This window comes from Coffea arabica, chromosome 4e, assembly GCF_036785885.1.
Source record: "Coffea arabica cultivar ET-39 chromosome 4e, Coffea Arabica ET-39 HiFi, whole genome shotgun sequence".
Classification (NCBI taxonomy): domain Eukaryota; kingdom Viridiplantae; phylum Streptophyta; class Magnoliopsida; order Gentianales; family Rubiaceae; genus Coffea; species Coffea arabica.
Window position 1 is genome coordinate 31,735,244 of NC_092317.1, and position 11,816 is coordinate 31,747,059.

The following is an 11,816-nucleotide window of genomic DNA, read 5'->3' on the forward strand; positions in this document are numbered from 1 at the left end:
GAAGATGCGAGTGTTCAAGCTCCAAACGGCGGGCTGAGCCGCAGTTAAGTACCCTCGCTGAGCCGTACGGGGATCTCGCTGTCCAGTCAGCGAGTCGGGGGTCCAAGGGGGCGACGCGCCTCTGGCTTGGGGGCCCGGGGGCGCAGCAAAGCCCCCGGTGGGGGTTCGGGGGCAACGCCCCCGAAGCTTATGATCTATAGTTAGTTGGGCTAGCTTTCGGTCAAGTATAGGGGCAAGGGGCTGGCCGAACTTTCCTTGTTATTTTTCCAGTTTATTAGGTCTTAGTTACGGCTATTAATAGCCTCAAGCCGCATGTTACATTCAGTTTTTGAGAGTATTGAATAAAATTTCCAGAATTTCGTCCATTCCTTGTGGCAAATTCCCTTAGCTTGTGAAAGCTAAGTTGAACATCCTAGAGTCGATCCTAGGCTGTTCTTGACTTATCAATCAAGCACACATACTTGATTGTGGCGTCCTCTACCGTTAAATCTGTTCTTGAGTGGTCCAAGTTCGGGTTCAACTCCATCAAATCTTCATCGTGTTCCTCTAGATCCGAAGTAGCTTCCGCGTCTCGCATCAGAGGTGTTGGTGAATTTTTGAAGGGGAAAGCTAGGGTTGTTCTTGGAAGACACTTAAGCAAGGTAAGGATGATGATTTCCCCTTTTCTTACACTTGATCTTGTTTAAATTAGCTTAGCATCTCAAAATTGTGGTGAATGATGGTTGTTATCATGCTTTGGGTGATTTTCCTTTTAGTTGCATGAATTAGGGTTTGATGGATTGCTGCCTATACTTGATGTATGGTTAGTATATGTTGTAGCTAAGATTATATAGGGGGTTTTGGTAGCAAGTAAAGCAAGAAATGAAGAAAGTTATCATTGAAACCAAAAATTCCAGATTTCTGGAAAAATTTCACCCTGTTCTGTCTGGTTTCAGTTCATGTGGTTAGAGGCCGAATTAGGCTTGGAATAAAACATTAAAGTTGTAAAGAATGGTATTTTATAGGTTCCTACAAACTTTCAGCTCAATCGGAGCAACGTAGCCTGTGAAAAGACCAAAATACCCTCACTATTTTAGGATGTTTCCAGTGTTCCGTTTTGGTCAGTTCATCCAGTTTATCATGTTTATTCACTAGGATCCGTGCTGATTTAGCCATTTACCAAAACATTAAAGTTTTAGTACTCTGTCTTAGCTTTTTAACGCCTCCAATAACACCTTAAACGGACCTTGGTAGACTGAGATATGACCATTCTAGTGCAGTGCAGTTAATTAGCCATATAGTTGGAAGTTGGCTCTGTAAATTTGGAATTTGATTAGGTTACACTGGAAATTTGACCAAGTGATCTCATGAAAGTTGTAGGACTTCTTCTTAGCTTCGAAATGGTATAAGTTGCACACCAATCCGATAAGCGTATCCTCAGATGTGTTCTTTCCGTAAAAATCCGTCAAATCTGTCTTTTGTAAACTTCATTTCCGCATTTGTTATTAGTTGATTTATGTCCTTGTATTGTCTTGAGCCTATGGAACGGCATTTGTCTTGAAATGCATTTGTGTTGTGTATAGACTTGGTCTTGAATGAGAAAAATAATGAAGCCAAAATGGCTGGAAAATTAGGTAAACACAAAGGGCATGCTGACCAAATTTACGCTCGAGGACTAGAGAAATATACTTGCGACTTGAGTAAGGGTTAAGAGTGATTACTACTTGAACCATCTAGGATATTTGCGTCTTCTTTTACCGAGGTATATAAGTAAGGATTTGGCCGAACTTGTACCCTTGAAAAATACAACTATGACTACTAGAAATACGTTTTCCTTGCACTTTCGACTCAAATGGCACATCCAAGTATAAATGTTACAAAGTTATATAGTTTGAAAAGCGAGCGAGTGTTTCACGAATATTCTCCAAGTGAATTTCCATGTCTTGATTCTTATTGAACGAAATGTCTACGTTTCGAACCTTAGTTGATTTTTAAAGTCCTGAAACAAAGTTTTATCGCAGATTTGGACTCCGAACCCGGAGTATAACCCAGACGTGATTACTAGGGGCACTTCATTTTGGTGAGTGCTTCCAAATACCTGATTGAACTGGACACTTGTTTCCAATACTTGATCAATATGATTAAATGATATATGATTGGCTTGATCGGGCAAGAGTGTACTTTATCGCACTTGCCCTTATTTGATATATACTTGTTTATTGTTGAAATTGAATTGATATACTTGTTCATGTTGTGCGCACTTCTTGGAATTCCAGAAACCCTGCGGCAAGTTACTCGAGTCGAGCCGGTAAGGGCTTGGTCGATTGGGTAACGAACCCTGGGTCTCTTGATTGTCGAGTGGAGTGTTATCTTCTCGACTAATCGGTATACTCGAGTATTACCACCCGTGTTTCTTGAGGATTTTGGGCCCAGTAGGGGGTTTGAATGGTGGACGGAGAGTAGCGTAAGTGGTGCTCTACTGGATTGGTCCCTTTACTTGAAAGTTGACGGAGTGTCAACTACTACGTGATCAAGCTTCTGGTAATGCAATGGGAATTTGGCTCCTGAGAGCCATCCGTATCCTTATACTTTGGAATGATTATTGCTTATTAGATTATTGGCTCTTCTGAAAACTTTTACACTCACTCATTTTTTAGATTGCCACTTGACGTGTTATTGCTCACTTTTATGAACTCTTCATGCTCGTTACTTTGCTATATCGAAAACTTGTACTTATAAATAATGGCCAATTTGCTATTTGGAACCTCACTGGGCTTTTAGCTCATTCCACTCCATTTGTTTTCCTTTCAGGGGTACGAGCGAGGTGTGAGATATGTAAAGACTAGCATAGACTAGTTGTTTTTGACTTTTGACTTGTACTCGCGCTATTACTCTAATAGAATGTTTTGAATCTGGATTGTATACACTTTGAACCAGTTTGGGTATATTGAGGTTATGTATCTTGATTGTGCATCAATGTAAATTATAAGCTTGATTTGCGATGTTATTTATGGTCTATGGATGTATGCATGTGATACGAGTGAATGAGTCCTGGCGAGAGTTGGGCAGGCGGTCCGCCGAACCCTTTGGTACGCCTTAGGGCGGAGGTGGGGTCGTCACAGATGGTATCAGAGCTCCAATTGAGCTCGTGCCGGGAGAGGGTTCTCGGACTGTGAGGATTGACTTGTTAAGTATGGAACAATTGTCTATTGTTGAGAACATTAGATATGTATGTTGGGTAGGAATCTCTAATACGGGTGATTTGCTCTTGAGCCTGGCCAGCTTGAGTGGTGAATTATCATATTTTCGGATTCTTGTCCCCGAGTACCAAAGGGTGATATCTTTACGATAAGTTGAGATCTCGCGTAATATTAGGATAAGTTTGGATGGCGAAAGCAAAGGCACGGGGAATGCGAATAGTCTGGACTTGAAATATATTGAAGATATTCATGGGATTTGGGATCCTTATTATTCACGCGCTTCGAGTTTTGATTAAGTGTAGTGCCTGAGCAATACCTAGGGTTAATGTCCTATAGGTTATGTGACTTGTTTGCTATGTATATAAAGTACTTGTTTATTATGTGTTTTATTGCCTCTATTTATCCTTTTGCAACGTACGATACGAGCCATGCCTTACCTTGTTTACATGTTTATAGTTGGTTAAACCCAAAACATGGAGGGTAGAAGAAGTCAAGCCAGGGGAACTAACCGAAGACGCGGTCCTTGTCGTGGCCGTGGGGGTAGACAAGCACAGGAGCCGGTGCAAGAACCGAGAGAGGAAGAGAGGCAACGATTGAGCCACAACCTGAACCCCAGGCTGTAGGGGGAGATCAAGTGGCAACCGCAATCCAACAAATGACTAACATTTTGTCCCGTCTAGTGGAACAACAGGGTCAAGCCCCTGTAAATCAACCTAGGGACCCCGATATGGGGTAAGATAGGGCTCTTGAGAGATTCCAGAAGTTCTCTCCACCTAAGTTCTTGGGAGGACCAGATCCGGAGGGAGCCGAGAGATGGCTAGAGGCCATGATTAATATCTTTGCCGCTTTGAACTATGCGGAGGATAGACAAGTGCACTTTGCCGTTTTTCAATTTGAAGGTCCGGCTAGGGCTTGGTGGAATGTGGTTCAAGCTAAGTGGGAGAGAGAGGGGACCGCATGGACGTGGGTGAATTTCGTACGAGAGTTTAACGAAAAATACCTCCCACCTATTGTCCAGGAGAAAAGAGAAGATGATTTTATTAAGCTTCGGCAGGGAACTTTGAGTATAGCTGAGGATGAAACCCAATTTACGAAATTGTCTAAATTTGCTCCTGAACTGATAGCTACGGAGCAAAGAAGAGTCCGGAGGTTTGTGCAAGGGCTCAATGTGGAGATACAAGAGGCCTTAGCGGCGGCCCAGATTAATACATTTACAGAGGTCTTGGAGAAGGCCCAACGAATAGAAATTGCTAGGGCACAAGTGAGAGCTTTTCATGCAAAAAGGAAAGGTGCGCCTGGTGGAAGTCAAGGGCAAGGACAAGGTGATTTAGACATGCCACCCTCTAAGATGGGTCGAGGAGATGGTGGTGAGAAAATTTCAGAGACATCTAAGGAAATTACTCCAGGAGGAGCCTCGCGTGGCCGGGAGCAAGTAAGAGGTGCCTCACAAGGAGGTCAAACTCGAGTATCTTGTGAGTACTGTGGGAAGGCCAATCGTACGGAAAATGATTGTTGTCGAAAGGTAGGAAAATGTTTATGGTGTGGTAGTGCCGAGCACCGGCTTGCAACTTGTCCCCGTAGGTCACACCTAAACCCTGAACAAGCAAATGTAGGACGGATTAAGCCAAGAGTGCCAGCTCGAGTGTACGCCTTGGAAACAACAGCCATTACCTGAACCATCGGAGATAGTAGAAGGTACGATTCGTGATTTCTATTGTTTAATTAAGTTTTGGCTATAGTGAGGCCTGAGAGCTACAAATGGATATACAAGAAAATACCCTACGCTATTTAGGAGGGCATGGATGAATTTCGAGGACGAAATTCTTTTAGGGAGGGGAGATTGTGATACCCCAACTTTTAGGATACTATTGTTGTTTAGCCTCAAAGAGAATATTACGGTTTCTTTATTTTATTGTTTTGTTTTACAGACTAGAAACCCTAAATTATAGAAATAAAGTCTAATCAAAACCCTAGTCTCATTTGTGACTGACCATTTTCTCAAATTTCTCATATTTCAACCGAAACCCTAATTTTAATCACTGAAATTGTAAAACCCCTCACGTTTTCTCAAAAATGCCCTTTTAATTGGAAATTATGATTTTATAATAACCCTACCACCCAATCACCTCACAATAAGTGCAAATGAACATGAAAGTAAAGGTTTTCACTTTTCGTTTTCAAGATTGGAGCAAATTAGGTTTTTCACGTTTTTCCGTAGTGTAATTATCCGGTACGGAGCGGGGATCAAATTTGGTGCTTAAGAGTGACTTTTAGGTGAGAAATAATATGTGATTAGGAGCAATGATAAAAAGTGAGTGAATAGGAAGAAAAAACCCTAATACGTGCGATTTAAGAAGAAACGGCGCGAACTGACGGGTACCGTGCACTACCGATTGAACGCACCATTTGACCACCACTTTCTTACCACATGAGCTCATTAATATTTGAGCAAAATATCCCCCTCATTTCCAGCTAGTTTTGACCGAAAATGTGGACCAAATGCAAGGAAAAGAAAGAGAAAAAAAAAGAGTGGTGGTGGTGGCGCCACTTGTCGCCACCTAAGGGTTTCTTGACAAACCAAGAGTCCAACCTTTTTATCCCCAATTTTGCTCTTTCTTCTTCATTATTTCTTCTGGTCGCCGAGACAAGAGAGGGGAAAAGAGAGAGCAAAACCCACCTTCCTTCATCTTGAATTTGAGCTACAAAGTGAGGAAACAAAGAAAGTAAATCGATTAAAGTTATCTTTGAGTGTTGGTTTAGTGAGGTGTTGGTGAATTTTTGAAGGGGAAAGCTAGGGTTGTTCTTGGAAGACACTTAAGCAAGGTAAGGATGATGATTTCCCCATTTCTTACACTTGATCTTGTTTAAATTAGCTTAGCATCTCAAAATTGTGGTGAATGATGGTTGTTATCATGCTTTGGGTGATTTTCCTTTTAGTTGCATGAATTAGGGTTTGATGGATTGCTGCCTATACTTGATGTATGGTTAGAATATGTTGTAACTAAGATTATATAGGGGGTTTTGGTAGCAAGTGAAGCAAGAAATGAAGAAAGTTATCATTGAAACCAAAAATTCCAGATTTCTGGAAAAATTTCACCCTGTTCTGTCCGGTTTCAGTTCGTGTGGTTAGAGGCCGAATTAGGCTTGGAATAAAACATGAAAGTTGTAGAGAATATTATTTTATAGGTTCCTACAAACTTTCAACTCAATCGGAGCAACGTAGCCTGTGAAAAGACCAAAATACCCTCACTATTTTAGGATGTTTCCAGTGTTCCATTTTGGTCAGTTCATCCAGTTTATCATGTTTATTCACTAGGATCTGTACTGATTTAGCCATTTGCCAAAACATGAAAGTTTTAGTACTCTGTCTTAGCTTTTTAACGCCTCCAATAACACCTTAAACGGACCTTGGTAGACTGAGATATGACCATTCTAGTGCAGTGCAGTTAATTAGCCGTATAGTTGGAAGTTGGCTCTGTAAATTGGGAATTTGATTAGGTTACACTGGAAATTTGACCAAGTGATCTTCATGAAAGTTGTAGGAATTTTTCTTAGCTTCGAAATGGTATAAGTTTCACACCAATCCGATAAGCGTATCCTCAGATGTGTTCTTTCCGTAAAAATCCGTCAAATCTGTCTTTTGTAAACTTCATTTCCGCATTTGTTATTAGTTGATTTATGTCCTTGTATTGTCTTGAGCCTATGGAACGGCTATTGAAATGCATTTGTGTTGTGTATAGACTTGGTCTTGAATGAGAAAAATAATGAAGCCAAAATGGCTGGAAAATTAGGTAAACACAAAGGGCATGCTGCCCAAATTTACGCTCGAGGACTAGAGAAATATACTTGCGACTTGAGTAAGGGTTAAGAGTGATTACTACTTGAACCATCTAGGATTTTTGCGTCTTCTTTTACCGAGGTATATAAGTAAGGATTTGGCCGAACTTGTACCCTTGAAAAATACAACAACTATGACTACTAGAAATACGTTTTCCTTGTACTTTCGACTCAAATGGCATTTCCAAGTATAAATGTTACAAAGTTATATAGTTTGAAAAGCGAGCGAGTGTTTCACGAATATTCTCCAAGTGAATTTCCATGTCTTGATTCTTATTGAACGAAACGTCTACGTTTCGAACCTTAGTTGATTTTTAAAGTCCTGAAACAAAGTTTTATCGCAGATTTAGACTCCGAACCCGGAGTATAACCCAGACGTGATTACTAGGGGCACTTCATTTTGGTGAGTGCTTCCAAATACCTGATTGAACTGGACACTTGTTTCCAATACTTGATCAATATGATTAAATGATATATGATTGGCTTGATCGGGCAAGAGTGTACTTTATCGCACTTGCCCTTATTTGATATATACTTGTTTATTGTTGAAATTGAATTGATATACTTGTTCATGTTGTGCGCACATCCTGGAATTCCAGAAACCCTGCGGCAAATTACTCGAGTCGAGCCGGCAAGGGCTTGGTCGATTGGGTAACGAACCCTGGGTCTCTTGATTGTCGAGTGGAGTGATATCTCCTCGACTAATCGGTATACTCGAGTATTACCACCCGTGTTTCTTGAGGATTTTGGGCCCAGTAGGGGGTTTGAATGGTGGACGGAGAGTAGCGTAAGTGGTGCTCTACTGGATTGGTCCCTTTACTTGAAAGTTGACGGAGTGTCAACTACGACGTGATCAAGCTTCTGGTAATGCAATGGGAATTTGGCTCCTGAGAGCCATCCGTATCCTTATACTTTGGAATGATTATTGCTTATTAGATTATTGGCTCTTCTGAAAACTTTTACACTCGCTCATTTTTTAGATTGCCACTTGACGTGTTATTGCTCACTTTTATGAACTCTTCATGCTCGTTACTTTGATATATCGAAAACTTGTACTTATAAATATTGGTCAATTTGCTATTTGGAACCTCACTGGGCTTTTAGCTCATTCCACTCCATTTGTTTTCCTTTCAGGGGTACGAGCGAGGTGTGAGATATGTAAAGACTAGCATAGACTAGTTGTTTTTGACTTTTGACTTGTACTCGCGCTATTACTCTAATAGAATGTTTTGAATCTGGATTGTATACACTTTGAACCAGTTTGGGTATATTGAGGTTTTGTATCTTGATTGTGCATCAATGTAAATTATAAGCTTGATTTGCGATGTTATTTTTGGTCTATGGATGTATGCATGTGATACGAGTGAGTGAGTCCTGGCGAGAGTTGGGCAGGCGGTCCGCCGAACCCTTTGGTACGCCTTAGGGGGCAGGTGGGGTCGTCACAATGAGACCACCACTATGTGCCTCTCTAATTAAAAGATCACGAATGGAAGAGTTAGGGACACAATTTATCCATATAAAACAAAAATCCATTGTGCAAAAAATACTTTCCATGTGGACTCTTCATACAAGATGCATAGATATCACTGAAGCCAGTGTCATGTGCATATAGGTCCTTAAGCATTTCGAATCCTAATAACTTAGCATCAAGTACAACAAGCAAGGAATGTCGACGTGATAAAGCATCAGCTACCATATTCGTTTTGCCAGTTTTGTACTTAATGACATAAGAGAAGGTGTCAATGAAACTTACCCATTTGGCATGGCGCTTGCTCAATTTGGGTTGCCCCTTGAGAAATTTCAAGGATTCGTGATCAGTGTGTATCACGAACTCCCTTGGGCGGAGGTAGTGTTGCCAGGTCTCCAATGCACGTACAAGTGCGTAGAGCTCTTTATCGTATGTGGGGTAGTTCAGGGCAGCACCTCCTAGCTTCTCACTAAAGAATGCACAAGGCCTCTTGTCTTGCATGAGAATGGCGCCAATACCTACACCAGAGGCATCACATTCAATTTCAAAGGTCTTGTGAAAATTTGGTAATGCCAAAACAGGTGCATGTGTGAGTTTGTCTTTGAGGGTGAGGAATGCTTGTTCTTGGGCTTCTCCCCAATAGAATTTGTCATTCTTCTTGGTCACGGCAGTCAACGGGGCAGCAATGGTGCTGAAGCCTTTGACAAATCGTCGGTAGAAGCCTGCCAATCCATGGAAGCTGCGCACCTCATGGACGGATGTTGGAGTTGGCCATTGCTTGATGGCCTCAATCTTGGACTCGTCTACTTTGATTCCCTATGAACTCACTACATATCCCAAGAACACAAGCTCGTTAGTAAAAAAGGTGCACTTCTTAAGGTTAGCGTATAAACACGCCTGTCGAAGTGTCTTAAGGACTAATGTGAAATGATAAATTTTCCAATGAAATGCCTCAAAACATAGTTCATTAGTCGCATGAATGTAATAGGGGCGTTAGTCAACCCAAAAGGCATGACTAACCACTCATAGAGACCATGTTTGGTTTTGAAAGCCGTTTTCCATTCATCGCCTTCTTTCATCCTAATTTGATGATAGCCACTCCTTAAATCAATCTTAGTGAATATAATAGCACCATCGAGCTCATCAAGCATATCATCTAGTCTAGGAATGGGATGACGATATTTCACAGTAATAGCATTAACAGCCCTACAGTCAGTGCACATGCGCCAAGTACCATCCTTTTTTGGGACAAGTACCATAGGCACAGCACAAGAACTTAGACTCTCTTGTACCCAACCCTTACCTAACAGGCCATCAACTTGCCATTGAAGCTCCTTTGTCTCCTCAGGACCCATGCGGTAAACAGGTTTGTTGGGTAGTGGTGCTCTAGGAATCAGGTCGATTTGGTACTCAATCCCTCGAATGGGTGGTAAGCCATCAGGGATCTCGTCAGGAAAAACATCTTCAAATTCCTGCAAAAGAGCAACCATACTCGAAGGCAATGCCTTATCAAGCTCAGCAACAACTAAAAGCACATGTTTGCAAATCATGAGAAGGATAGGCTGATCAGAATTCATAACTTTCCTAACATCCTTAGCCTTAATGATCATGTTTTGCTTCCTAGTGGGCGGTTTAATGGGTGAATGGTCATGCGTAACACTAGGTGTGCTCACTTGGCCCTTGGAAGTAGGTCTTTTGCCAGGGTCGGCCGTCTTTTGCTTTCACTTTTGACGGTCTAAATCACACTCCCTTTGCAATTTCAATTGGTCCTTATAAACTTGTGCCGGTGTGAGTGGTGTGAGGACCTTATGTTTGCTATCGTGCAAAAGTGTGTACTTATTTGCCCTTCCATCGAATGTGACATGTTTGTCAAATTGCCAGGGTCTCCCCAAGATGACATGTGTCGCATGCATAGGCACTACGTCACACATGACTTCATCAATGTACGTACCAATTGAGAAGGGAACGCGTACCTATTTGAAGACACGTACCTCTCCATCCTCACTTAGCCATTGGAGTCAGTAAGGGTGTGGATGTCTAGTAGTTGGGAACCCTAAATTCTCAACCATGAGCAAGCTCGCCACATTCGTGCAACTCCCACCGTCGATGATGGGGCTACACACTTTGTCACCTACTTTACAACGAGTGTAAAATAAGTTCTCTCTTTGTAGTTGCTCGTCTTCCTTGACTCGGGCGGTTAGCACTCGTCAGGCCACCAAACAACCTAACTCGCCCTGTGTAGGAGAGCAATCTTCCTCAGCCGAGTCATCCCCTAGGCAATCATTCGTGTGTAACTCAGGCACCTCCTCACAATTGTCGTCATCGGACACGATTTCACCGTTGTGAGTGATTAACATGACTAGTTGGTTTGGATATTGGGATTGAATATGTCCAAACCCTTGGCACTTGAAGCACTTGATATCCCTACTCCTAGTCTTAGGAGTCTCATGTGGTGCCTTCGAGGTGGACCTGGATGCACCAGCAATTTTGTTAGGGGTGGAATAGGAAATTCGGTTAGGAGTAGTACCTTGAATTCGATTGGAAGAAGTAGGTGTGGCCGAATTGCCAGTTTCGTGGGTCGCTCTCCGTGGTTGGTTGCCCCTCCATGAAGTCGAGTTGGAAGATTGGAAGGTACGGGCTCCTCGCCTCAATTTCTTTCCCCTTTCGGCCTTGATAGCGAGTTCAAGAAGGTCATGCATGTCCAAATAGTGTTGAAGCTCCAAGGCTTCTTGAAGGTCGGGGTTGAGACCTCTAAGAAACCTAGCCATGGTTGCTTCACTATCTTCTTGAAGGTTCGCCCTCATCATGGCCATCTCAATCTCTTTGTAGTAATCCTCCACACTCATATTTCCTTGAGTGAGGGTCTGAAGTTTAGAGTGGAGATCGCGATTATAGTAGCTAGGAACAAATCTCTTGCACATCAAAGCCTTGAGTTCTCGCCAAGTCCGGACTCGTGGTTCTCCCATTCTCCTTCTATGGGTCCTTACTTGGTCCCACTAGACTAGAGCATAGTCGGTGAAGTCAACGGTGGCAACTTTAACCTTTTGCCTCAGGGTCACTTTAACAGTCGAAGACCATCTCGATACGGTCTTCCCATTCCAAGTAAGCTTCAGGGTCACTTTTGCCTTTGAACGCGGGAACTTGAATTTTAATTCCCTTGAGCTCGTTCTTAGGCGTGTCCCTTCTAGGCTTCTCGAGTCGTTCCTCATCCTCACTAGCGGAGTAGTTCTCGCTATTTGCTTCTTTGGTGCCATGGTTACTCCGGTTGTGGGACCTTGAACGAGAGCCTCGTGTGAGACTCTTGGATAGCTCATCAAACCGAGTGTGCAACT